Source organism: Bufo gargarizans, chromosome 3 (genome assembly GCF_014858855.1).
Source record: "Bufo gargarizans isolate SCDJY-AF-19 chromosome 3, ASM1485885v1, whole genome shotgun sequence".
In the NCBI taxonomy this organism is placed as follows: Eukaryota; Metazoa; Chordata; class Amphibia; order Anura; family Bufonidae; genus Bufo; species Bufo gargarizans.
The window spans coordinates 359,044,311-359,057,375 of NC_058082.1; the positions used below are offsets into that span (position 1 = coordinate 359,044,311).

General features: G+C 44.1%; 1 protein-coding gene across 1 annotated transcript in view; it reads left to right on the plus strand.

The window, feature by feature from the left end:
• The window catches only part of SMPDL3B (sphingomyelin phosphodiesterase acid like 3B), an 82,379-nt gene that overhangs the window by 38,442 nt on the left and 30,872 nt on the right, over positions 1 to 13,065 (plus strand). The gene's annotated exons all lie outside the window — the stretch shown is intronic.

Below are 13,065 nucleotides of genomic sequence, written 5' to 3' on the forward strand. Positions count from 1 at the left end.
CAATGCATTTTTCACTGATGGTTGCTAGGAGATGTAGATTGTTATTCTTCAGGGGGGTTTTTTCACGAGAAAAACACATGCAATCCGGATGGAAAAAATGCAAGCACCGAAAGCAATCTAAGACGAAACTCATAGAACTTGCATGCAAAACTATCATTTTTTTACTGAACAGATCCTGACATAAAACAAAATAGGAAAAAAGGTATCTGGAGACAATGGAGGTCCTCTTAGCTCTTCTTTATTGATTCATAAAACCGACACAGTCACTGGATCCACGGCATGGTCGCTGATGCGTTTCGGGTATGTACCCTTAGTCGTAGCACCATGCTACGTGTGACCCCACATTATAAAGGATTAGGAATGCACCTCGTCAGAAAATCCTGGGAGGAGCATCCAATCTCATAGGCTGCCACAACAGAAGCACACCTCTTGATTAGATTCATCGATTGCACATGCAATTCGAAACACACTGTGAGGATATACCTGGGTCAATTTAACCCCACAATCGCCAGATTGTGTGCTTTGCAATGGTAAAACCGCACAGTGTGAATACTTACTAATAAAAATTAATAATATAAACAATCAAAATAACGGTCTTACAAACTGAAATGTGATACAATCAAATAAGATTCGGCAAATAGTATAGAGATTTCATAGTAGATCTATATGATAGAAATAAAGCAAGCTTGTGTGTTTGCATTTTGTTGCAGAGATACATTGATCTTAAAGTGTTCATTACAGACTAGCATATCCTGTGTTGCAAGGCTAATATATCTATATATAAAAGGTATGAAAGAGAAACTAAATAAGTATGTATAAATACTGTCTCTCTGGCACAACTGTCATCTGAACAAATTGGTATTAAATTTAACAATGATGCATACTGTTGCGCATGACCAAACCGCACCGTGCAATCGATGTCCTAAGCAGAATTCGGCTGGTACGCACAAACCCATCCCGCAATATAAATTTCACACCTTATCTCTCGGCAAAGAGAGAGGATTTTTGTGCGCATGAGTCGGACCCTCGTGTTGAACTACTGGCAAATACCTATATCCTCTTTATATGCATAATCCATAGTTCAATTGTAAATATACATCAGTTCTTTTCGCAAATTGAGGCCTGCCGGAATCCTGGACCCAAGTCTAAAGATCCAGTAGGCCTCACGGAGAAGAATCTTTTTGCGGTGGTCACCTCCCCTTTTGGGTGCCAAAACTTTTTCTATAGCAAAAGCTTGGAAAAACGTCACTCTACGGGCATGTTTTTGAATGAAGTGCCTCGCTATATTTGAGATGTTAAGAATATTAGGGTTGCCAATATAGTTCAAATGTTCGAGGATCCGACTCTTAAATTTACGGGCTGTGCTGCCTATGTACATCAGATCACAATCAGTGCATCTGATGGCATAGACTACACCCTCCGTATTACAGTTGATATAACTGCGGATAGGAAAATTTGTCAGTATGTGTTACATTGTCAAATGTCTGAGTAGGTACAACGTAATTGCATGTCTTGCAGCGGTTGGCTCCACACTTAGTGAAGCCCTGGTAGCATAACCACCTGGATTTGACATCTTGTCTAATGCTACTGGCAGTATAAAGAGACGGTGATAGTGAGCAGGACAGAGTAGCTGCTCTTCTAGAGACAATTCTGCAACCAGATTTCAATGCTTGATATAAGATGTTGTCCTCAAACAATATTGGTAAACATTTTTTAATAGATGAACTGATTGCATTGAATTCTCTACCATAAGACAGGGATAAGGTAGGAATGCTGTCCTGTTCACCATCCACGCAGACTCCTACACCGCCAGGAGAGGCCCTCCTAATCCTCTTATGCTTGGACTTGCCAAATAGCATTTCCTCTCTATCTTTGAGTGAAGCAATTGTTCTCCCCCTCTTAATCATCCAGGTTGGATAATTTCTTTCTTTTAGTCTTTGAGCTACCTTATCAAACTCATCATCTAATTTATCCCCATCACTACAATTTCTTGCTGCACGCATATATTCCCCCATGGGGATTGCTCTAATGGTATGCATTGGATGGTGGCTTTTTGCATTTAGAATTGAGTTACCGGACACTTCTTTTCTGTATGTGATGGTGTGCACTATTTCCCCCGGACATCCGCGGAGTGTCAAATCCAGAAAACTAGTATGGGACTCATGTGCGGAACAAATGAATCGCAAGTTGTAATCATTATTGTTTAGGTATGCCTGGAGGTCCGGGACGGCAGACACATCGCCCGCCCACACCATAAGTATGTCGTCGATGTATCTGCCGTACCAGACCATACCAGGCCCAAACGGGTTGCTCAGACCGTAAATGTACCTCTCTTCCCAATATGACATGGTCAGATTGGCCAAAGACGGTGAGAACTTGGCCCCCATTGAGACTCCGCGGATCTGCAGGTAGTGCACACCATCAAACACAAAGTAATTGTGGGTCAGCAAAAATTTGGTGACTTCAAAAATAAAATCAATATAACCCGAGCTGAAGCCAGTATATCGATGGAGGTGGAATTCCAGTGCCAGTAGAGCAACCCCGTGGGGAATAGAGGGATAGAGAGAGACCACATCTGCTGTGATCCACCTATAATTGTCAGTCCACACAAATTTGTACATGGCTCGCAATACATCTGAAGTATCCTTCAAGAACCCTGGAGTGCGCCTGACCAGTGGCTGGAGAATGTTATCCAGCCAACTGCCCAGGCGCTCAGTCAGGGAACCTATACCTGAGACTATAGGACGCAGAGGGGGCGGGTGGACGCCCTTATGGATTTTGGGTAGGGCGTGCATAATAGGGGTGACGGGCACTTCCACATTGAGGTATCTATATTCACTGTCACCAAAGGCACCACACTCCTTTCCCTTTGATAGCAGCGAAACGTAGGTACCCGTATATTCTTGTAGCGGATCTCGCACTAATTTCCTATATGTGGAAGTGTCCCCCAGCATTTCCCGTAATTGCTGACCATAAGTTGCCCTATCCATAACGACCACCGCCCCCCCTTTGTCCGCCATTTTGATTACTATGGTGTCACATTGTTGTAATTGCTGGAGAGCAAGGGTTTGGGATGCATTGAGGTTATTACAATTACTAGTTTTATTAATATCTGATTCAATATTCCTCAATTCTTTCTCCAGGACCTCCTGGAACACATCCATGCTGCCCGTGCGTGACATAACAGGATAGAACTTAGTATTGCGAGTACAAAATTTGCTGGCCGGTTTAGGCAAATCTCTAATTCCCTGTTCATCCTGAAGACCCTCTAGACAACATAAGGCTAACTGTTCTTTGATCTTTTAAAGATCTCCTGTTCAAAGAACAGGTAGCCTTATGTTGTCTAGAGGGTCTTCAGGATGAACAGGGAATTAGAGATTTGCCTAAAGCGGCCAGAAAATTTTGTACTCGCAATACTAAGTTCTATCCTGTTATGTCACGCACGGGCAGCATGGATGTGTTCCAGGAGGTCCTGGAGAAAGAATTGAGGAATATTGAATCAGATATTAATAAAACTAGTAATTGTAATAACCTCAATGCATCCCAAACCCTTGCTCTCCAGCAATTACAACAATGTGACACCATAGTAATCAAAATGGCGGACAAAGGGGGGGCGGTGGTCGTTATGGATAGGGCAACTTATGGTCAGCAATTACGGGAAATGCTGGGGGACACTTCCACATATAGGAAATTAGTGCGAGATCCGCTACAAGAATATACGGGTACCTACGTTTCGCTGCTATCAAAGGGAAAGGAGTGTGGTGCCTTTGGTGACAGTGAATATAGATACCTCAATGTGGAAGTGCCCGTCACCCCTATTATGCACGCCCTACCCAAAATCCATAAGGGCGTCCACCCGCCCCCTCTGCGTCCTATAGTCTCAGGTATAGGTTCCCTGACTGAGCGCCTGGGCAGTTGGCTGGATAACATTCTCCAGCCACTGGTCAGGCGCACTCCAGGGTTCTTGAAGGATACTTCAGATGTATTGCGAGCCATGTACAAATTTGTGTGGACTGACAATTATAGGTGGATCACAGCAGATGTGGTCTCTCTCTATCCCTCTATTCCCCACGGGGTTGCTCTACTGGCACTGGAATTCCACCTCCATCGATATACTGGCTTCAGCTCGGGTTATATTGATTTTATTTGTGAAGTCACCAAATTTTTGCTGACCCACAATTACTTTGTGTTTGATGGTGTGCACTACCTGCAGATCCGCGGAGTCTCAATGGGGGCCAAGTTCTCACCGTCTTTGGCCAATCTGACCATGTCATATTGGGAAGAGAGGTACATTTACGGTCTGAGCAACCCGTTTGGGCCTGGTATGGTCTGGTACGGCAGATACATCGACGACATACTTATGGTGTGGGCGGGCGATGTGTCTGCCGTCCCGGACCTCCAGGCATACCTAAACAATAATGATTACAACTTGCGATTCATTTGTTCCGCACATGAGTCCCATACTAGTTTTCTGGATTTGACACTCCGCGGATGTCCGGGGGAAATAGTGCACACCATCACATACAGAAAATAAGTGTCCGGTAACTCAATTCTAAATGCAAAAAGCCACCATCCAATGCATACCATTAGAGCAATCCCCGTGGGGGAATTTATGCGTGCAGCAAGAAATTGTAGTGATGGGGATAAATTAGATGATGAGTTTGATAAGGTAGCTCAAAGACTAAAAGAAAGAAATTATCCAACCTGGATGATTAAGAGGGGGAGAACAATTGCTTCACTCAAAGATAGAGAGGAAATGCTATTTGGCAAGTCCAAGCATAAGAGGATTAGGAGGGCCTCTCCTGGCGGTGTAGGAGTCTGCGTGGATGGTGAACAGGACAGCATTCCTACCTTATCCCTGTCTTATAGTAGAGAATTCAATGCAATCAGTTCATCTATTAAAAAATGTTTACCAATATTGTTTGAGGACAACATCTTATATCAAGCATTGAAATCTGGTTGCAGAATTGTCTCTAGAAGAGCAGCTACTCTGTCCTGCTCACTATCACCGTCTCTTTATACTGCCAGTAGCATTAGACAAGATGTCAAATCCAGGTGGTTATGCTACCAGGGCTTCACTAAGTGTGGAGCCAACCGCTGCAAGACATGCAATTACGTTGTACCTACTCAGACATTTGACAATGTAACACATACTGACAAATTTTCCTATCCGCAGTTATATCAACTGTAATACGGAGGGTGTAGTCTATGCCATCAGATGCACTGATTGTGATCTGATGTACATAGGCAGCACAGCCCGTAAATTTAAGAGTCGGATCCTCGAACATTTGAACTATATTGGCAACCCTAATATTCTTAACATCTCAAATATAGCGAGGCACTTCATTCAAAAACATGCCCGTAGAGTGACGTTTTTCCAAGCTTTTGCTATAGAAAAAGTTTTGGCACCCAAAAGGGGAGGTGACCACCACAAAAAGATTCTTCTCCGTGAGGCCTACTGGATCTTTAGACTTGGGTCCAGGATTCCGGCAGGCCTCAATTTGCGAAAAGAACTGATGTATATTTACAATTGAACTATGGATTATGCATATAAAGAGGATATAGGTATTTGCCAGTAGTTCAACACGAGGGTCCGACTCATGCGCACAAAAATCCTCTCTCTTTGCCGAGAGATAAGGTGTGAAATTTATATTGCGGGATGGGTTTGTGCGTACCAGCCGAATTCTGCTTAGGACATCGATTGCACGGTGCGGTTTGGTCATGCGCAACAGTATGCATCATTGTTAAATTTAATACCAATTTGTTCAGATGACAGTTGTGCCAGAGAGACAGTATTTATACATACTTATTTAGTTTCTCTTTCATACCTTTTATATATAGATATATTAGCCTTGCAACACAGGATATGCTAGTCTGCAGAGGCGTACATAGGAATCACTGGGCCCCATAGCAAAAATCTGAATTGGGCCCCTTAACCCCGCCCACTACCCACCATGGCCCCTCCCACTTCCTGACTTTGCTCCTCCCATGCCACACCCCCATTAAATAAATTTATACATGACCTACAGAAACTGTTAGGGGTTTCCTGGGGGTGACCTGTCACATGGGATATCTGCTGCAGCCTGCAGGTCTCCTTATTTGGGGTGCCATGTTAGGCTACTTTCACACTTGCGTTCGGGTCTCCGCTTGTGAGTTCTGTTTGAAGGCTCTCACAAGCGGCACCGAACGGATCCGTCCAGCCCTAATGCATTCTGAGTGGATGCGGATCCGCTCAGAATGCATCAGTATGGCTCCGTCTGTCCTCCGCTCAGCAGGCGGACACTTGAACGCTGCTTGCAGCCTGGCCGTGCGGAGGCAAACGGATCCGTCCAGACTTACAATGTAAGTCAATGGGGACTGATCCGTTTGAAGTTGACACAGTATGGCTCAATTTTCAAACGGATCCGTCCCCCATTGACTTTCAATGTAAAGTCAAAACGGATCCGTTTGCACTATCATGAACAAAAAAAAAAATGTTGTTTTTATTTTTTGTTCATGTTAATGCAAACGGATCCGTTCTGAACGGATCTAAGCGTTTGCATTATAGGTGCGGATCCGTCTGTGCAGATACCAGACGGATCCGCTCTGAACGCAAGTGTGAAAGTAGCCTTAAAGGGAATCTGTCACTAGCAATTTACCCCCAATTTTTTTTTCATGAATCCATGTTTAACAGAGTACCTTTTTTCCATCTGTCTTGTTCTTTTGATTGTCAGTCTTGTCATGTCTTCAAAAAATCGATTCTTATGATATGTAAATGAAGCTGTAAGGAGCCCAGAGGGGCGTTATTCTTTCTCCACGGTGCCCAGGAACGCCCCTCTGAAGTGCCGTGCCCGGCTAAGTTTGAAAACTAATAACGCCTCCAAGTTCATCTAAATCGCCTCCCAGAGGCGCGGCTAAGTGCTCAACACCCCCCCTCCTCAGTGCCGCGCTCTGCGGCAAACACCCCGATCCTCCTCTCGCCGGCATCCCAAATCCCGCGCAGGCGCAGTGCCGTCAGTCATCTTATCATAGCGCAGGCAATCGCCGGCACTGCGCCTGCGCGGGATTTGGGATGCCAGCGAGAGGAGGATCGGATTTGGGAGGCGATTTAGATGAACTTGGAGGCGTTATTAGTTTTCAAATTTAGCCGGGCACGGCACTTCAGAGGGGCGTTCCTGGGCACAGTGGAGAAAGAATAACGCCCCTCTGGGCTCCTTACAGCGTCATTTACATATCATAAGAATCGATTTTTTGAAGAAATGACAAGACTCACAATCCAAAGAACAAGACAGATGGAAAAAAGGTACTCATGGATCCATGTTTAATAAAGTACCTTTTTTCCATCTGTGTTCTTCTTTTCCATGTCAGTCTTGTCCTTTCTTCTAAAAATCGATTCTTGCTGTAAGCCGGACTGGAGCCCAGAGGGGCGTTTTTCTTTCTCCACGGTGCCCCTCTGATTAGTGCCGTGCCCACCTAAATATGAAAACTCTAACGCCTCCATCATTTAGCTGAATCGCCTCCCAGAGGCGCGGCTAAGTCCTAGACACCCGCCCCCCTCCTCAGCGCTGCGCTCTGAAACACCCGATCCTCCTCTCGTCGGCGTCCCAAATCCCGCGCAGGCGCAGTGCCGGCGATTGCCTGCGCCTGCGCTCTGATAATACGGCTGAGGGCAACAGCTTCAACATCGTCACTGGGCTCGGCGCATGCCCAGTGACGATGTTGAAGCTGTTGCCCTCAGCCGTATTATCAGAGCGCAGGCGCAGGCAATCGCCGGCACTGCGCCTGCGCGGGATTTGGGACGCCGACGAGAGGAGGATCGGGTGTTTCAGAGCGCAGCGCTGAGGAGGGGGGCGGGTGTCTAGGACTTAGCCGCGCCTCTGGGAGGCGATTCAGCTAAACATGGGGGGGGGCCCTGGGGAGAAAAGCAGCCGCATAGTCGGCTGCTGGTCATCAGTGGGCGGGGCCTTATCTGCGCTACGGGCCCCCCAGTGCCGCGGGCCCCATAGCAGTGGCGTGGTCTGCCTCTATGGGCGGTACGCCACTGCTAGTCTGTAATGAACACTTTAAGATCAATGTATCTCTGCAACAAAATGCAAACACACAAGCTTGCTTTATTTCTATCATATAGATCTACTATGAAATCTCTATACTATTTGCCGAATCTTATTTGATTGTATCACATTTCAGTTTGTAAGACCGTTATTTTGATTGTTTATATTATTAATTTTTATTAGTAAGTATTCACACTGTGCGGTTTTACCATTGCAAAGCACACAATCTGGCGATTGTGGGGTTAAATTGACCCAGGTATATCCTCACAGTGTGTTTCGAATTGCATGTGTAATCGATGAATCTAATCAAGAGGTGTGCCTCTGTTGTGGCAGCCTATGAGATTGGATGCTCCTCCCAGGATTTTCTGACGAGGTGCATTCCTAATCCTTTATAATGTGGGGTCACACGTAGCATGGTGCTACGACTAAGGGTACATACCCGAAACGCGTCAGCGACCATGCCGTGGATCCAGTGACTGTGTCGGTTTTATGAATCAATAAAGAAGAGCTAAGAGGACCTCCATTGTCTCCAGATACCTTTTTTCCTATTTTGTTTGCTGCCTGCTACGGGAACACTCCCCCAGGGCCTCTGGAGCCGGGTTTATACACCACACCAGGAAGGTGAGCTGGATACAAAGTTTTCTCTAGATCCTGACATAATCTGTATTGCTCATGTGAAAGAGGCCTAAAGGGGTTTTCTAGGACTTACTAACTGATGACCCGCACCAATTAGCTGTTTTTACTAGCTGCAGCTCTGGAATCCAGGCAGTGTTCCTACACTGTGTACAGAGCTGTGTAGATCTGGTGCCTGTTCTAGCTAGTAAAAATAGCTGATTGGAGGGTGCACTGTGTGTATGACCCCTGTCAATATGATATTGATGACCTATCCTAAAGAAAGATCTTTAATAAGTATGCCCTGGAAAACTCATCGAAAAGATGCATCCAGATTTCCCTTTGCACTTAGGATGAATGGTAATCATTTTAGCAGAGTAAGGTCTGCAGTTGGTGTTTGTGCTGACTCTTTAGCTATTTCTTGAACAAGGTTTTCCCACAACATTAAATGATGGTATATTGTAAGGATATGTAATTACTCTGTTTGGCAGTGGTCCGACTGCCATGGCTCCACCAACGTGTGTTCGGTGATGTCACCGGCTCTGATGGGCGTGCTTTAGCGCTGCCCTAGCCGTTTTACTGGCTAGGTCAGCAACTAAAGCCGCCCATCAGTGCGGGTGACATCACCGGGCTTCCTGGCAGCCCCATGGAGAGCCTGTTTCGTCACCGGAACTCCTGAAAATTCTTTTGCCCTCCGTGATTTAGCGCAGGGCAAAGGAGAGCATCAGAGCATGAACTGCTCTGTTGCTCAAGTCAGGGGGCTGCATGGGTGAAAATGGAGGTATGTCCGGGTTCAGCTCTGAACCCGGACATCCCCTTTAACACTCGGAGGCAGCAAATCCATACAAACCTAATTTTGATCTTAGCTGAGAAGTAGACATAATACATAATTGTATTGTGTGGATTTCAGACGTGTGCCATGTGCTTACAGTGCAAACTTAGACTAAACATGTTATATTTTATACTAAATCTGTTCCTCCATAATGTATAACAATTTGCTAACCCAAGTTTCCAGTTATATAATGTATATGCCTTTGAATGTTTAAAAATTTATTTTTCTCCACATTTCTGTGTTCCTCATTGGCCACAAAACTTCAAAGTTCCAGTCAGAGCCCCAGGTGCACTCTTTAAAGGGAACCTGTCACCGGGATTTTGGGTATAGAGCTGAGGACATGGGTTGCTAGATGGCTACTAGCACATCCGCAATACCCAGTCCCCATAGCTCTGTGTGCTTTTATTGTGTAAAAAAACCCGATTTGATACATATGCAAATTAACATAAAAGAGTCATATCTTACCTGTGTGACCAGAGAAGAGTCATATTTTCAAGCTCTGACTCATCTCAGGTTAATTTACATATCGTTTTTTTTCCACAATAAAAGCACACAGAGCTATGGGGACTGGGTATTGCGGATGTGCTAGCGGCGATCTAGCAACCCATGTCCTCAGCTCTATACCCAAAATCACAGTGACAGGTTCCCTTTAATTCCTACATTCCTGAGGCCCCTCCTGTGCTTGCCCCTGACAAACGCTTACCTTAGACTTTAGGATGTTTTTCTGCTATCTAGTACAGGTTGCCAGATGTTTTCCTGCTTGCGAGCACATTTTGCCAGTATTCCTGATTCTGACTGGACTCTTCTATCATTCCATCATTCAGTAGGAGAGATACTCATTGTGAAGTATCCTGGATCCTCTGCTCCCATCACCTTCATCTCCTGGAATAATCAGTTTCTCCTTAAACCCGGTTTTGTTTTTATAGAGCTGAGGTCATTGTGACATCATGTATTAAGGTTACAATGTCTTCCTGTATTTTTATTTTTGTACTTCTTTAGTGAAAATAAAGTATACATACATGAAGAAATGAATAAGTAGTACATTGCTAATGCATATACAATCAATATATAACTGTATATAACTTGGATTAACATAGACAGGAGATGACAAGTTACTAGGCCATAAAGGATATAACACTTAGGAGGCGTTAAGCAAAGGCTCCTAAGTTGTTGAGCTTGTTTAGCTTGCATTTGGGAGGTAGGAATATTCTCTTAAGTTCAATCAAACTTTCTGTATATGGCCCATTTTCGCCAGCGGGATTTAACCACCTCAGCTCCCCTAGCTTAAACCCCCTTAATGACCAGACCACTTTTTACAATTCTGCACTACACTATTTTCACGGTTTATTGCTCGGTCATACAACTTACTATACAAATTAATTTTACCTCCTTTTCTTCTCACTAATAGAGCTTTCATTTGGTGGTATTTCTTTGCTGCTGACATTTTAATTTTTTTTGATATTAATCGAAATTGACCGAAATTTTTGCAAAAAAATCTAATTTTTCACTTTCAGTTGTAAAAATTTTCAATTAAAACTACATTTCTGTATACATTTTTCTCAAAATTTATTGTTCTACATGTCTTTGATAAAAAAAAAATGCAATAAGTGTATATTTATTGGCTTGGGTAAAAGTTATAGCATTTACAAACTATGGTGCAAAAATTTGAATTTCCTCATTTTGAAGCAGCTCTGACTTTCTGAGCACCTGTCATGTTTCCTGAGGTTCTACAATGCCCAGACAGTAGAAACACCCCACAAATGACCCCATTTCGGAAATTAGATACCCTAAGGTATTTGCTGATGGGCATAGTGAGTTCATGGAAGTTTTTTTTTTTTTTTTTACAAAGTCTCATATTCCACTAACTTGTGACAAAAAATAAAATTTTACATGAACTAACCATACCCCTCACGGAATACCTTGGGGTGTCTTCTTTCCAAAATGGGGTCACATGTGGGGTATTTATACTGCCCTGGCATTTTAGGGGCCCTAAAGCGTGAGAAGAAGTCTGGAATATAAATGTCTAAAAAAATTTACGCATTTGGATTCCGTGAGGGGTATGGTGAATTCATGTGAGATTTTATTTTTTGGCACAAGGTAGTGGAATATGAGACTTTGTAAGAAAAAAAATTAAAAAACAATTTCCGCAAAAACAAAAATTCTTCTATGAACTCACCATGCCCCTCAAAAGTGATAATTTTATAGCGCCGCAGCGATTTTACGGTGTTTTTGCAGTGATCAGAAAAAAAAAAATTCTGTCACTGCGGTGGGGCGGACTAAACGCAAGTGTGCGCACAAAATCAACCTGATCGGGCGAACACTGCGTTTTTTGTACAGCCTATAGAACATGTCCTATTCTTGTCCGCAATTGCGGAAAGCACATTGCCGGAGTCCGTGTTTTGCAGATCCGCGGTGTCCGTGTTTTGCAGATCCGTGGATCCACAAAACGCATACGGACGTCTGAATGGAGCCTTACAGGGGGGTGATCAATGACAGGTGGGTGATCAGGGAGTCTATATGGGGTGATCACCCCCCTGTCATTGATCACCCCCCTGTAAGGCTCCATTCAGACATCCGTATGTGTTTTGCGGATCCGTGGATCCGCAAAACACATACAGACGTCTGAATAGAGCGTTACAGGGGGGTGATCAATGACAGGGGGTGATCAGGGAGTCTATATAGGGTGATCACCCGCCTGTCATTGATCACCCACCCGCCTGTAAGGCTCCATTCAGACGTGATAGATAGAGAGGTGAGGGGTTTCCTGAGGGCTAATTGGGGTGTCATTTTAATATTAAGGTTGCAAATACTGTTAGCTCTACTGAAAATCTCAGACCACCAGGTCTGTATGGTAGGGCAGGTCCACCAAATGTGAAAATGGGTTTCCCTCTGGGTCAGACATCTTTAAAAAGAGTCTGAATTGTCTTAGCTATAAAGGCGTTATTTCTGAGGTCTTGTACCAACGAGTCAGGATTTTATATCCATTCTCCTGTGTTCGCACACATCTTGATGACTTATGAGGTGGGATAAGGAGTTGTGAAAGGTTTGTTTGGGTAACAGAGGCCCCCAAGTCTCTCTCCCAGAGACCAATGTATGCTGAATTGGGCATGAGTATTGGGGTGATTAGTTTTTTTTATACATGAGATATCAGTTTTACTCTTCTGTCGTGATCTGAGATGAGACCCTCGAACTATGTTAGCGGTCGTAGGAGCGCACATCTAGTGGCATTTTTAATGATAAATTATCTGAGGAATGATACCAGGGATGGAGGAAACTTACATTCTGGGAAAAGTTGTGAGATCTTTTCTCCCTGCAGGAGGTCTCCTTAGTCATTATATAGTTATATTACACCCATTGTGGAGTTTAGAATGGTTTAGGGTAAGCTTTTTAATAAGGTTGAGGGGGCAAATGATAATATGTCTCAGATTTGTATTAGGGGTCATGGGAGGGGAATAGCAAGATTGGAAGATTGTAACCAATTCCATGCTGAAAGAGTAGCTTTACTAATTGAGTTGGGTGGCTTATCCAGGTTCTGAGTAATGTCAGGGCCAACTAGTAGGCTTGAAAAAGGGGAGTTCAGATCAGTCTGTT